The sequence below is a fragment of the Anser cygnoides genome, chromosome 7 (genome assembly GCF_040182565.1).
Source record: "Anser cygnoides isolate HZ-2024a breed goose chromosome 7, Taihu_goose_T2T_genome, whole genome shotgun sequence".
NCBI lineage: Eukaryota > Metazoa > Chordata > Aves > Anseriformes > Anatidae > Anser > Anser cygnoides.
In genome coordinates this window covers 704,819-720,672 of record NC_089879.1, presented here as the reverse complement: position 1 = coordinate 720,672, position 15,854 = coordinate 704,819, and the positions used below count along the sequence as shown (strand labels likewise).

At 48.2% G+C, this 15,854-nt stretch overlaps 1 protein-coding gene across 4 annotated transcripts in view; it reads right to left on the bottom strand.

Moving 5' to 3' along the window:
• STK32C (serine/threonine kinase 32C) overlaps nucleotides 1–15,854 on the bottom strand; it is a 91,040-nt gene that overhangs the window by 18,373 nt on the left and 56,813 nt on the right. The window contains exon 1 of one of the 4 annotated variants that reach the window (XM_048048863.2): nucleotides 1,902–1,956. The exons of the other annotated variants lie outside the window; for them this stretch is intronic. The gene's annotated coding sequence lies outside the window, so the exon portion shown is untranslated. Of the gene's footprint in view, nucleotides 1–1,901; nucleotides 1,957–15,854 lie in introns of those variants that run through there. 4 annotated transcript variants of the gene reach the window in all.

Genomic DNA, 15,854 nt, shown 5'->3' with positions numbered 1-15,854 from the left:
AGCAGGAATCCTTCCTAGTGTCTGCGATTACAGAAATATGTCCCATGCACAGACACGTAAGTGCCCAACACGCACCTCTGTCTGCTTCTCTGCTCGTGCATCTGCTCCTGTGGAAGCAAGAACCATCTACTTGGTAACAAGTCTAAGTGGTTTTTTATATTTATCTCGATCCATTTTTCAAGTAGATCTACAAAGCGAAGCGACACAAGAAAGCAAAAGAAGAGACTACTTTGTCCTCATCCTGCATAACGTGGTCCCTCGCTGCACAAAGGAAAATTTCGGTGCTTAAATGCAGCCATTAGAAGAAATTGTATGTAATGCTGCCAGATTTGCAATGCAGAAGGCAGGCATCAGCTGGCAGTATATTGCTCAAGACATGGCACATAAAAGATTTAATAGAGTCCCAGATACCCTGAGCATTCAGCTGCTGCCAAATGGTTTGTATACAGCTGCCTTTGCTTTTATTGCATTAAAGGCACAAAGGGTTTGGAACTTGCATTTACTATTCAGGACATGAGATGTGCATTTAACATCTCCCATTTCGATCTGACTTTATGGGGCCCCAGACAATGACAACGCCTGTATTGTCATCATAGCTGGCGGCTTGTTTTCATCCGAATCTGGGGCAATCTTGGTCTTTGCTCAACAGCCCAATCTATTGCATTAATTTAGAGGAGACTAACAAGGATCACTGACCTAGATGATGCCCCCCAAAAAAAAGTAATGGGAGGGGAAAATGGACTACTGGCTTTGTAATACCCATCTTCTTTATGTAGGTGTTACTGTTAAAGCACACAGCACACGAGCGTGTCTGCATGTGCAGATATGTGTAAAGGCATCAGAGTCCTTTGGGTCTTCTCAAAACAAGCCCAACTTGTCCAAGCTTGGGCAGAGCCACAAGCACAACCCAACATGTTTTAAACAGTTTCCCGGTACGTTCCCAAACTCCTTTATGCAACCTGCACCAGGCAAGGAGGACGCACTGCACACGCGCTGAGCACCTCACAAACACCTTTTACAAGACAGACGTGCTTAAAGGAAAGCTCGAACACGCAGAGGGACTGAGGCAGTGGCAGGGCCCGGCACCCGCTGCGGGGCTGACCGCCGGCAGCTCTGCTGGCTCGGCTGCTGACACCTCCTCCCCAGCCACACTCACGTGTGCCGCACATTTGACGCATTCTGCAGGACCGTCCGTGCGGGTCCCCACGCGGCGTGCAGGTGAGCTGCTCCTTCACAACACTTCATGTTGACAGAGCTGCCGTTGTACCTCGTGCTTACAGTGTGTTCTCGGCAGGCAGAGCACTGAAGGATCTAGCCTTAGCCCCCCTGACCCCCATTTCCCACCCAGGAGCCTTCCATCGCTGCCTTGCCGCCTCCCCGGCCGGCAGACGTGGCTGCGCCGCTCCCGGCCGCTGCTGTCAGGTGCCAGCACCCCGCCGGTTTCCCCGGCCTCGGCACTGAGCTGTCCCTGCGGCCTCCCGCTGCCAGGACACCTCACCCTCTGCTGAGCTGACAGCAAATCCGTCCGTTTAAAAACTTAAAAGAAATGAGACACCCTCCTGCAGAGCGGGGTCATGGCAGGAGCACTGGCTCGAGCCCCAGGGGCCACTGAGGCTGGTGGGCGGACGGACAGACGACGGACAGACGGACGGACGCGGGCTGTGCGGATGCACGCAGGGCAGGGCAGGCAGCGCGGGCGGAGGAGGCGGCGGGCAGGCGGCGGGAGGCACGAGGCCGGTCATCCGCAGCTCCCATCCACTGCTGCTGGAGCAGCCGGGGGGTGCCCGTCTGTGCCGGCTGCTAACTGCCTCAGGGAAAACATTCCGAACTGCAAATATCCGACCACCAATTAAGGTTTTGAAACAAAAAAAAAAAACACCAAAAATCAATACTGGGTGTACCTGAGGAACCTACGTGCCGGCCAGCTCACACCATCCGAAGCACGACTGCTCCTGGCCCGGGGATGAGCCCCGCGGTTTCCGGAGGAAGCACACACGTCATTTACCCTCGCACAGACATCTTAGGGCAAAGCCTGGGGATAAACCTTCCTCCGTAGAATCACAGCACTCTTTGTCACTCAGTGGATTAAGCAGCAACAGCAGAAACAAAGTTCACAAACTGCTAGGAATTATCTGACTTCTTATTCCTCTGCATCACTCACTGAGCTACTGCTTTTAAGAGTTACTTCTATTTTCCACCCAACCATGCTGTAAATTGGAGTGGAATCAGAGAGCAGAGATTTGGTTGTCGTTTTTTTGTTGTTGTTGTCCAGGGGACGGCAAGACATTTTTTCACTGGAAATTTTTTTGCTATTGTTCTTGTTATTTTAGGATATTTTCCCTGATCCTCTGGATTTTTGCAGCTCTGTACATTTTTCAGTCCAACTTACTTGCTATCTTTTAGGCAGGCAGGCTTTGCCTTTTCTCCTTTAGAAATTCAGTAACTTTTTTCCTGCTGATTCTGAATGAATCCAATGGGCTGAAATCCCCACTCAGATGAAAGGTCATCTAATCATTTAATAGCATGTCCTGACTTATCTCAAGCTAATTATAATGGAACAGCACAATTTGTCTGTGGACTCAAACAAAAGCAAGTACTTTGCATTCTGGGCAGTATCTGCGAAGCTGATAAATACTTGAGATTGCTTGATCTCAGCTACCCAAAGATTATTTTTCCTTCTACTGAGGCAGACGTCATCTTAAATTAAGGCACTCAAGATCCCATCCTCTGCAGGACATTACTGTCACATCTGATGCAAATGCACACAGATGGGTTCAAGAAATCTTCCTCTTGCTTTGGGAATGTGAGCAGTAGATTTTCCAGAACCTCTTAATGGCTTCTGCCTTTGAAAGACCAGAAAATGCACTATAATCCTTACACACACAGAAATGGTATTGATGCCGGCTGATAGCCATCAAGAAGCTTCAGCGTACAAACCTGGATTTCGCTTATTTTGTTTTTAGAGCAGAGTCAATGCTTTGCATTAGCGAGTACTACACACTAACGTCAAACACCTTAATCCTACATAAAAGTGAACCACAGGAGAACACTGCTCCAGCTTGGAGAAGAGCTTATTCGGAGTGGTTACACCCGATCCAAACGTATTGACTTACACTCCCGTTCCTGCTGACTTCCTTTGGGTATTTGTGCCTGGGCTCCTGGACACGCAAAGTGTACGAAACTCCCATCAGATATTCAGATGGTTAAAAAAAAATCCTCATATTTCCCACCGTGCAGAGATGACAAGCGCTGCAGCTACAAGCGGCCACTCCGGAACCGGCTGTTTATCGCAGCTGACGCATCGATGCCACCCGCAGGGCTTAGCTGACCCCAGCAGCACCCCCCAGCCATTAATCACCCAGAGCAGCAGATTTCAGCTCTCAGACATGAGCCAACTCCAATGAAGTCATTAGAAATCGACATGAGCAAAAGCACCGCCAGAATTTGCCCTAAACTTTTACCCAACAAAGAAAATACCAGTTGCCTCTGGCACCGAACAGCTTCTGCATCAATAGCTCAGGCACCAGGCGCCGCCTCCACGCGAGCACCACCGTGCCCCAGGCAGGACGTACCTTGCAGCCCTTCCCTTCAGGCTGGGCATGGAGCAGCAGCCACCACGCCTGTTGGCAGTGATGTGCCCGCTGTGTTCCTCTGCCCCCCGGAGACACCGCCTCAGCAAGGTGCAGCACCTCCCCAAAAAGGTTCGCTGCCGCCCCCCTTCCCATCCCTCGGGGCTGCGGATGCCCTCACGCCCTGACTGCAGGCAGTGACATCCGCCAATTATATTTTTACATATTTTTATGTATTATATTTTGCCGATTATATTTTTGCCGAAAGAAAGTTGATTTTCGGCTACCAGGAAAGTAACAAAAAGGGATCGAGTTATTCTGAAGAGGAACCAAAGACATTTGACGTGGCCACAGTATCACAGCTGCACAGTAGGCAGCATCAGCTACCCTGTTATTTAAAACCAATCTTCATATCCATTTTGTATTATGATTGCACTGATGGTAATTGAAATACAGTCTTTGCCTGGTAATTAACATCTGTGTAACATTGGTAATTAAAAAGATAATATTAATTTGTTCTACAGTTCTAATAAACATTAAGGATAAAACCATACAATCAATTTTTTTTTTAGCCATAGCCAAGATAACGAAGCTTAAAGCTGTCTCCTAGGTGTACTTGCAGTGATATAATTAAAATGTCCAGGATCCATTAGGCACACGAACCACGGCGAGCAGCTGGATGGAGCTCTGCTGGAAGCGCCTACCCGCTTCACAGGCAGGTCCTGACTTCTGTGTCCGGCCGGGAAGGACCCCGGGGCCCGGGTCACCCCTGCGACACTGCACAAGCCCGAGCCCCGGTGCCGTGGACACGCAGGGGCGGACACCCTGCCGGGCGGTGACTGTGGCCCCACGTCCCCTGTGGCCGCTGCTCACCCCTTGCTATCGGCCAGCCATCGGCTCCCAGCAGGGGGCACGCTGAGGGACGCGGCGCTCCGTCCATAAATGCTGAGGTCCACCTGCAGGTTCACCTCCCGAGTCAGAGAATCACAGAATCATCCAGCCTGGAAAAAACCTCCAAGATCATCAAGTCCAACCATGCGCCTGACCTGCCGAGCCCACGGCGGAACCATGTCCCCTCGTGCCACAGGTCCTCCCCGCCCAGCCGGGGTACAGTCTGCCAAGAGCCTCCACTGTCTGGGAGAGGTCTGCACAAAAACCATCTTCAGCCTTCCCTCAGGGGCACTCCCTGGGTCTTTCTGGCTGTTTTGATCCCATAATTACAGTGCCGGATCCCAGGCACTGCACTACCAGCCATGGAAAACCAGCTCCTACAAAGCAAAAGAAGCACTGAGCTACAGGTTGCATCAGGTGTGAAACACCGGCAGCATCTGACAAAAATCAACTCAAATTTACCAAATCAGGTTTAGCCGATCTAAAGTGTTCCCGAAAAGGCCCCATTTGCGTTGGCTCTGACGAAAGCAGCCATCTGGCAGCTGGAGCTGTCCCGTCCCAGCGCCCCGACACGAGCGCAGGAGGCAGGAAGGGCAGAAGCGCTCGGGCACAGCCCGGAGAGCAGCCACGGGGAGCACGAAGCCGAGCAGGCCGGGCAGGAGGGGTTGGGAACAAAAGGGGAACTGAGGGCTACCTGACACACCCAACAGTAACACCGACGGACCCAGAGGACAGGACGTGGGCTGCGGAGTGCAGGAACCCTCAGCAGGAGCAGGCCCCGACGAGGTGCCCAGCACCGCGAGGACGCAGACCCCTGCAAGGCCTCTGAGCCCCACGGCTGCTGGCGAGGAGCCGACCCAGGAGCTGGCACAACGACTCGCAGAGGCTGGGGACACTGGTGTGGGTGCTGCAGGAGCCCCACCCCGCTCTCAGAGGGGACCCATTGCTGTAATACTGTCTGATCCTGAGTAAAAACATACTTTAAAACAATCAGAAGCCTTCATTGCTTTGATTATGCGGGTTATTTAACCAGAACTTTGTTCTGGGAACAGTTTTGACAATAGTGTCTCTGGCAGTGTTTTCCCCAACTATTATCTCCAGCACACAAAGACCCGTTTAAAGAATGGGACATCTGCAGCCCTGATCCCGGTGGCAATCTGCATAGCAATCTCCTGTACTATGCGACGCTGACGAACGAGGCACGGTGACACACGCCTGCACGGCTGCTGGCCGTGACGACGGCGCTTCTCAGCCCTTCCTCGTCTCCTCCAGCCCTCGGCCGTGCCTCTGAACGGGATCAGGCCGCGGTCACTGCTCAGGGCCGGGCCTGCACAGCACAGCAGTGCCGCATTTGGGCGCTCACCTGTGCAGCTCTGCTCCTCAAAACAACATTCACCCCCAGGTGTAACGCGGAAACCGCTGCTCCTACCTCTGGTCATAACCGGTGCGGGTGGGATGCTGGTGCTCGCAGACTGGGACACGCACAGCACCAGTAGGTGCTCCTGCTGCACTCTGCTGTTTTTTGCAAGTACCTCCACATTTTTAGGCTCCTGAAAAGCGCACACCGGCTGGCACAGCAGCTCCGTATGGCCTCTGTGAGAGAGGTCTGTCCTGTGTGCTGGGCTGCACCAGATGCGGGCATCTGGCCTCCAGAGCAAGCTGGTACCATAAGCAGCTTTTCAGCAATTATCAATTTCAGCCAGTTTGGACCACATTATAGCTACATCTCAAAGAACAACAGCAAATATTTTAATAACACAGTTCCCTCTTCAGATGCAAAGGTCAAAATCAGAACCCATTTACTCAGGTATAAAGGAAATTAAAAGGTAATAAGTTACAACGAATGGAAAAAGCCTACAGTCCTCAGCAGACATGCTCTAAGCACAAGGTTAGCAGCTCAACACATCTGCTTTCACATCCTTACCTCAAGAGTTGATTTTATTTTTCATTCTGAACACCTCCACATATTTTATACCTTAAGATATTTTTCACGGAGTCTTGCCGTTTCACATTTTCCCTGCTGAAAGTTACGCTTTATCACAAGATTGATGAAGGACTAGTTTGTGAGAACACCATAAATCATTAAAACCTCTTTAATTCAGCATGGCTGTTTGCTACAGCCAAGTTGTAACAGTAGCTGATAAAACTTTTATTCATAGCAAGCCTGCTGGTGTTTTCAGGTCATGTCAACACTTCCATTAAAAATCCCTTTCTCAGTTGCGTCTGATAGAGGTGAAAACCTCTTCCTACCTAAAATAAAAATTGTTGTTCAAGATAACATCTCAGTGTGTCACACCTCAGTAACTTTAGCTGTCTGGTCTTAAGAACGCGTTCATGCTCCTGTGTAAATCTGCAGAACTGCGAGTTGCACAGCCCGGACTGATCTGCATCGCGCTCACTCCTCTGCGTTCAAGGGGGAGGAAAACACGTAGAACAGGGACAGCTGGGAGCGTGCTCAAACACATGCAAAGCTGCCATTGCAGGGTTTGTTTTGTTTTGTTTTGTTTTGCTTTGATTTTTTTTCAAAATGAACCTTATTTCTTATTTTTATTTCTTATTTCTATCTTGCTGTTGACATAAATTGCATCTAAATGTTAACACGACCAACACACAACCTGCCCCCCCCCCCCCCCCCCCCCCCCCCCGGAAAAACTCATTTCTGGTTCCTGTATCTAGCACGGTGGGAGCTGAGTTCTTCTATCTGGTGTCTACCTTGGAATCTTTTCCAACTTTCCTGAAAGAGTTGCTGAGGAGACAATGCAGAATGTTATCCACAAGCTCTGAATCCTGTGATTTAAAGCAATTTTGCATGGTTCAGATTAAACACTTCCTTTTCGTGTCACGCTGAGAAAATAACATCTAGTCAGACATTAAGCAGATGTTCCTGTAATCGAGTTTTGGGGATGGGTGATTATTTGACTTGCAGCTCCAAAAAATACGTAGACTTCTATACCTCATCAGAGACATTAATCCAAATAAACAAGGAAAAACTGAGAATGTGACAGCATATAAACCAAAGAAATGAAAAAAGAAAAGAAGCACTGTCTTTTAGTTTTGTTTGCCTTTTTCCCTCACCCTCTCCCCTCGTGCAGACCTGCCATATGGTTTCATTGCTTGACAGAAATCATTGACAGCTACCTCAAAATCCGATGTCTTTACTAAATGCTGCAACACAGAAGTAAGCAGACTGTTCCTTTGGTCATAGCCTGGAATACGTGCCCCCATGTGGCACTGCCCGGACGTGCTGACCTCAGGGACACACAAGAGCAGACACCCATGAGTGTCTGAAAGCAGACCCGCATCTTGTTTTCCACTGCTGCGAGACCGGGAGGACAACCAGGGAGATGCGTTTTGAAGCTGCCACACTTCCAGGAACGCCTGACAGGCACCTACATTTTTGTACAGCTTCAGTCATGCCCATCTCTCTGCTAGGATTTTCTGGTCTTAATATTATTCGAAGAACAGCAGTGAAAAGTCCCGCCGATCTGCAGACCCCCCCGAGCACACTGTGACCCGTCCTCTTTCTGCCTTTTGGATGCACCCACCCTGAGCCCACCGCTTACTCCACATCAGCAGCAATCCCCGCATTTCTGTGAGCATCTGGAGCCCAGCAGACAACTCCAGTTAACAAGTCTTTTCTGAATAACATGTGAAAAATACATCTTCCTGAGGCTGACAAACAGTTTGAGTTAAGCCTTGTATTTGGAGTCATCTTTCATTACAGCCATAATTAGATTCTGTGATGTTCTACACGCCGGTCAAAGAGGTAGACAAGATGATTTTTTTAGTTACATATTTGATAAAACCTGGGAGCAGACGGAAATCTAATTATTTCCAATGAAGAATGGAGGGCTTTATTTAATCTCTGAACATAAATTAATGTTGTAGCTATTCCAGATCCCAAGGCCAAAACAATCCCTGTGCTATCTGGAAAAACCTCATCGCTCATTTTGAAAAGCTGCTGCCAGGCAATGGCCCTGCGAGCGGTGTGCCCTAGCAGCTAGGTTGCTGTGCTGCTGCCACAACGTGCCTCCCAGGCACAAGTGTCTCCATTGCTGAAGTAAATAAATGCAGGTGTAAACTCGCAGCCAAGGAAAAAGGCAGTACTCGTGTTCCACAATGCAAAACTTTCAGGAGGAATTTAATGAAACTCGCAGCCAGTTGCTTAATGTTCCACTGGCAGGAGCTTGCTTCATCGCACTGATGTGGTTATCACCAAATTCTCACGAAGAGATCTGCCCTGGTAGACATCTCATCTAGCGAAGGTCCCCTATACCAAAAGACCTTGTTTTTCGGCAGCAGGCACAAGGGACTGCGAAGCAACCGTAAGAGCTATCACAGTGCAGATGCTTGTACCTAAGATGCCAGCAAATTGTGAAGTGATTCCCAGCAGAAGGTGAGCAAAGCTCACTTCAGTTCATTAAAAACAGCTAATATGCCAAAGCTATAGGAAAACCTCTCAGATTTTGACACTGAGTGTTGGGTCTGCCAACTGGCAGCCAGCAATCAGAGTAAGTGTAAACAATTGCTACTTGACAGCAAATGCCTGCGTGTACATATTGTGCGCGCTGCACTGAGCACTAATTACTCCATCAGCTCCAGGTTTGAAGCCTGTAACTTGGCGGGATGGAAGTTTGGCCAGGTTATAGCTCCATCTGTTCATATTTCCTTTTTAATACTGCATTAAAATCCCCACTATCCTTCCCTTGGGAAAAAGGACAGTTCAGACCTAGACCTTGCAGGACGCGATCAAACATAGCTTTACTCTCCCTTGGTCCAACACTCAACACGAAGCCTTTGGAGCGCCACCCTCAGAGAACATGCCCCGCACTACCACAGTACAAGCAGCAAAAGTACCAGTGAGAAACCTCCATCTCAGAAGGCAGAGCATTAGCGATAACTTGTGGTTAAGACCATTGCTGACCCTTCTTTAGAAAAAACCAATGAAGTGCATGCGATGGCAGCTCCTCGAGGTGACGTCTCCTCCAGCCCCAGCACCCACCTCTGCATGTGCAGAAACTCAGCACACAAAACGCACCGAGTCCCTTGCTCACGACGAATCCGTTGCAATTCCTTCTAGCCACCAGCTCCTGTCACGGCGTGCTGGGGCGAGCCGTGTCTCCTGGGAGAGGAGGCTGCGGGGGCAGACGGGCGCGTGGACTGCCAACAGCCCAGGGGCTGCCTCCAGCCCGGATGGGGAACGTGCTCCTAAGAAGCCAGGGCCCTACCTCACATGCCTTCCTGTCAAACCTACCCAACACCACTGAACAATATCGTATTACCAAAATGAAGAAATATGCTTTGAGCACTCAACAGCACAGACGAGGATCTTCCTACTGCAGCTCTCCCATTAGGCACTGTGGAGCTTTTATGCTTCCGCTAATTAATCCTGCCGAGTTATTCACCGTCCCTCAAGCGGCCCATCACCACAAACATCCCCACGCACAGCAGACAGCAGTTACTCAGCTGAGTAATCGCTGTGCCTTCAGCCAAGCACCCAGAAGAGCCAGCAGCTACCGCGTGCAGCGCTGCGTGACCAGCGCGGGGAGAGCTCCGGCGCAGCGAGCGGTGCTCGCTGGGTTAGCGGCACGGGGCATGGCAAGGGGCACGGCAACGACTGAGCTCATCGCTCATCAGTTTTGCTATCCACAGAACCTTTCAGCAGATTCATCTGGCATTGCATTGGGATATTTCCGTAACACTCTACTGTTTCTGAATGACCACGGAAAATGAGGGCTTTTTCCATACACTTGCCAACGAATGTGAATAAACCCTAATCCGTCACTTACTTGACAATGCTTCATACATAAATTATTTGTTCTCCTGTCTCACTGCCTGTGTGACATTAGGTCATTTCTGAAGTTGTTCGGTCCATCTTGTCTTTGGCACTGAAGATTGCTCTTACTAATTACTAATATCTGATAATAATCTAATATCTACTAATAATTACTAATATCAGTCTAAGGCGTTCCTAAAGTGCTGCTATAAATGATAATCTTTCTTCACTATTTTTTCAGTGAGTTGTCCTGTCTTACATCTTATAGTATTTACTGCCCAATATGTACTTAAAATTATCAACTGTGAGATGCTTCCTCTAACTAAAATACCCTTTGACACAAAAGCGTGCCAAATTAGGCATTTCACAACTATAAAAACAGAATTTGCAATGTAAAGATTAAAATAATTTCCCATGTTTGTGCAGAGCACCTTGAAACCAGTGGCTCCTTTGTGGTTTCGTAGCTCTCCCCATTCAGTGCACAAACTGATTACATGATGGTGCAGTTATCTGTTTCACAGCTCCACTGCGCTGCTGTTGCCCAGAACTTCTGCCACGCTACTGCATGCTGACATTGTCCATTTTCAACCTGTATATTGAATTCTTTGTAAAAAAAGGGTCAGCAGTTGTCTTAACTTACTTTTTTTCTTCTAATATCAATATAATATCATATGTAATTTTTACATTCATTATACTGTAATATTTTATTATAATATATTTTTTAATCAAACACAGCTGCACATCTAGAGGCAGCCTACGGCTATGACGCCCTACTTTATAAAAAAAAGTTGGTGTACATACACATTATTAGAATGATGGGTTATTGACAACCCTGACAACAGATCCTTCACCTGTTCCAACACAAACCCGACTTCTCAGAAAATGAGTACAGTATATTTTATGTGAATTGAGAGTATAACTCCGCCGGTATGTTGTGCGTGGGGTCTTTGACAATTTGAAGGCTGTGCGTGTAAAGTCTCTAATAGCACTTCAGAGCTGATCCAACAGGCTGACACAACTTGGGAAAAGAGAAAATACTAGTCTGGTATCACAAGGACTGCATCTTAAGATAAATCCTTCCTTTCCAATTAGAGCTGCTATCTCTCTTTGAGGGACTGATCTACGTCGGAAAAACCCTCATGTTAATTAGGAGATAAGCAGAGAATTGGGAAGTAACCTTACTTCCAAGTACAGGCAAAATGACTAGAAGAGACAACACGATTTCCCAAAGGATTCAGCTTTTGGAAGAACACCTGAAGCATATTTATTTCAGACTCTACCTCGCTGGAAACACTCTCCACCCCGGCCTCAGGAGTACGCTCCAAGGAAAACAATGGGGGTCACACTGGCCCTAGAGGAGGCAGCCGCTCACTGTCCAAACAGAGGTACCAAAGGAGAGGGCGCGCAGTCTGCAGCGGGTGCCGTTTACTGTTTTCACTAATGACCTCGATAATGGCAAACAAGCAGCTGGGAGAGAGCGGGAGCGCTGCACACCGGGTAGGAATGCGGAACGGTCTGGACCAACAGCAGGCGGGCCCTGCGAGGTGGGATGAACCCCGGGGACCAGGGCTGGGTATGGCACCTGGGCACGAACAATCAGACACATCGCCCAAAAGAGAGCAAGAGGAGTGTTTTATGAAGAAAAACTGCTTGAAGTCAGCTCGTTGGCTTAAAAAGGGTTGACTGAAGGAGACATAAATCCTCAAATACACCAAACGATGCTGCAAATCAGAAGAGAATAATTTATTTTTTGTATCCAAGGTCAACAGCACAGGTAATAAATGGCAACACGGAAGATTCAGGTTACTTACTGAGAGAAAGTTTCTAAGGCTAGGCACAGCAAGATACCGAAACAGACTGCAGGGGGATCCTCAACAGCAGTGCACAGCTTCCAGCACCAGATAGCGGTAGTAACAGTCTAGATAAATATCTGCTAAAATTGACACAGTGACCCTCCCTTGGAGTGGGAAGAGGCTTTCAGATTTCTTGCAGCCCTGGTGTTACCCTCACTCCATGGGAAACAAGGCACTTCCACCCAACTGTCTGTCCTGATTGTCCAGTTTCTTCCTTCCCGAGTAACTTTTGAAGTAGCCAACTTCAACCAAGACTGAAAGAAACTAAATGTCTTAACAAAAACGAATTTCTTGCAGGTTGTGTAAAAAATCAGGCAAAGAGAACCCGAAGTATTGCCTCCCCTGAGGAAAAAGCAAGCAAACTACCATTGCTGTCTTGTACTTGACAGCCCCTAACTGCCACGTTAGCAGCTGTACCGCTGCAGAACGGTCATATCACACGCTGAGTTTTCCCAACAGCGTTATTAAGGGAAAGACAGATGGAGGGAAGCAGCATTCAAGAACTCAAACCTAATGGAAATCGCATTCTACTTCTGCTGTTTACAAAGCCTTTATTTTATGGCCATTTTCTAAGAACCTCTTCAGTAGCGACAGGCTGAGCAGCCTGACCTTTCTGTTTTCCTGTTTTTTTGTTTCCCTGTTTTCCCAATGCTGAAAGCATTAAAGCATTAGCAGAAAGATACATCAACAGAGACAAAAAAAAAAAAAAAAAGAGCAGGTACCCAGGTACCTAAATGACAGAATAGAATACAGGAATACAGCTCAGGCATGAGAATTAGTCATTTCTGTCTCTCCTTCCCCCGAATCCATCCATCTTGAGGGGAGAATTAAATGAGAAATGGAGTACAGTGCACAACCGTTTGGACACGTTAGGAAAAAGGTTTTCCACTGCTGAAGAGCAGTGCGGTGCCCAGGATGCCGTGTGTGCTCCAGAACAGCTTTCCACGTGCACACCAAGCCCCTCGCTTGTGCTACACGCAAGGGACCCGGCGAGCTCACCCCCGCAGCACCCGTCCCTGAGCTGCGACGGAGCGAAGCTTTCTGTGCCTGGGCAAGCATTTGAGAAGCGCACTGCGCTTGGCTGAATTAATTCATGATCAGAAAGCATCCAGACAAACACTGAGCTTCTGAGCAACTGGGGAGAGCAGCGCCCACCTGTTACTGGCAAAACATTACCCTTTGTGCAGCGCATGAGTTGCTGGTTTCCTGAAGCGCTTCCTCACGAAGCAGGTATTCTGAGGGCACTTTTTTTTTTTTTTAAGGAAACTTTCTCCAGGCACTGGGAGAATGAAAACCCTTTGGAAAATATCCAGTATGGTGTACTTTGACAATTCCACATATCTTCTGGCCACACTTCGCAGGCATCAGATGTGACGGTGTCCACACACTGTGCAGGCGAACGAACAGCAACGCTGCACTGATGGGAAGGACTGGGTGGCACGCTCGGACACGAGGGGCGTGCTTTGTATGAACCACTGCCTAAAGAGGAAAAGTGTGTCTGAAACACACCTGTATTTACACCACAGGACTCCAGGATCCCCCTGTTTTGTAAGGAATGTGGTCGGACATAATGGCTTTGAGCCCCATACATAACCAGGGCTGAGGCTACCTGGGCTAGACAAATGTGGCAAATTGTATAGCTTTTATAATACAATTAGGCAGTGAGACTGTACGGCTCATCTGCTTCCCAGGGAACAAGAGGTATAAATAAAGACTGCCTGGAAAAACACAGACCATTTACAAGAGTTGATCTTACGCCAGCACCATATCCTGCCACTTGTAAAGGACACTTACAGACACAGGAGACCTGGCACAGTACACAATTAGAACATAGCATGTAGCTCAAATCTATAATTTTGGTGCTTCCTCCCGTTGGGGCCAATGACCCGCAAAAGGAAGGCAGCCTCTAACAAATATCACCTATGTTTATGATCATTAATAAAATCCCAATTACTGTTGTTGGCTTGTGGGCAGCTCCTGTATTCACCACTGTACAAACAGAAGGATGGAGCCGTACCCAGTGCAGCTTCTCTGGATTTATGTCGGTACAATTGCTATGAGGAACAGATTTGCTTCTAAGCAGTGCACAGACACTTGCATAGGAAGTCAAGAATTTCAGACGTCTTTGAATGCTGACCCAATCCACAAGAACAAATACATCACGAGAAGACAAGGAGCAAGTCTCATTCTGCAAACATCATTGAATCACGGTGCTGCCTAGAATAACAAAGAGGGCACACCCCATAATCCTCTGGGTAAATCCAGAAAATATTTACTCTAATAAACTCATATAGAAGTGCTTAGGGAATATTTGCTGTATCATGCTAACATGTTCAAAATTTCATAAGAACAGAGGACATTGTTACTTATCATTTATGACATTAAGTGGTTCGTAATTAGATTGTCCAACCACCAGCATGAACAGAACGCTCAAAACTCATAAACTGCAGCTTCTAAGGACTTGCAGATGACTTGGACATCCAATTTAGCTTAAATTTAATTGTTGCCAAATCCTGCATCTGATGCTGAAATATCCCGTGCTCTCGGTTCAATTAACTAGCTTGTGGGGGTGTGCTGTATGATTGCTTGTCAGAACAAAAAAAAAGATCCAAATGCTAGCCATATTTAAGCCACTGAGAGATTTATAATTAACATTAGCAAAGCAGGGCACATTTTTTTTTATTTTAAAAACAAGACGTTTTAATGTTGGCCATGTTAGATCAGCAGTCTGCACGTTGGCTGCGCTGCTGGCACAGAGAGCTGTCAAAGGCACCGTCAAAGAAGAGGCACAGCCTCTTTGCAAAGACTACAGATGAACACAGCCGAGCTGGAGTTTCTCTTACAAGCAATGCTGGAAGAACACGACCTCCAGCTTTTTCACTTCTGCATCTGCTGCCATCACTGCAACGGGTGCTACAGCATCTCCTCCTCCCCTCAAAAGACCTACGGCTCTCTGTCTCCCTACCCTGTAATTAGGCTGGCCCTTCTGAACACGAGTATTCGTGTTTGATTCAAAGACATCTGACATCCAGCAGACGTAAATCCACAGAAAGGTCTTTTTAATCCAAGTCTAGGAATGAGACTGCATTTGTGGCTTAGATGGGGCCGGGGGGCAGGAGATATTGTGAGAATTTAATATTGAGAACAGTCACGGGTAAGAGCAAGGAAGAATTCAAGCAGGAAACAGCCATTTATCCTTGATGCATACACTGAAAAATCTGTGACAAATACTTTCAGCTGAGACAAGCCACACAAGCATTCACTGTATCGATGGGCAGAAGCGGTCCCGTGGTTCACCTCGGGAGGCTGCTCCTTCGCCCAGGCCCAGGGGACCCATCCCCTGCAGCGGTTCTGGGAGCGCGCTCCCGGCAGAGCCACCCGCGTGCCGGAGACACGGCCGATGGCAGCCGCCGCAGGGCCCGCCCGTTTGTCCGAGCAACGAAAGCAGCGCCATCTTCAGAGCCGGGACACGCAGCATGGCTTTCGTCTGGCAGGAGACCACAAACGAGAGCTAACGGTTCACCCAAGTCCAGGCAGAGATAACGATGTGAAAGGAAACCAGGCCAGGAATATGGCAGAATGATGTCCTAAAGGGTCCAGCCTGTGGTCCTAAATTGTCCACTAGCTTGGACGTGACGATGTAAACGTGCAAATACAATAATCAAAGATACATTTGCCATAGCCACACGTAATTGGAAAAAACACCTGATTTTAAAAGGGCACGTGAGAACGTGCCAGATGTTCCCAACCACACGGGCTTCACTG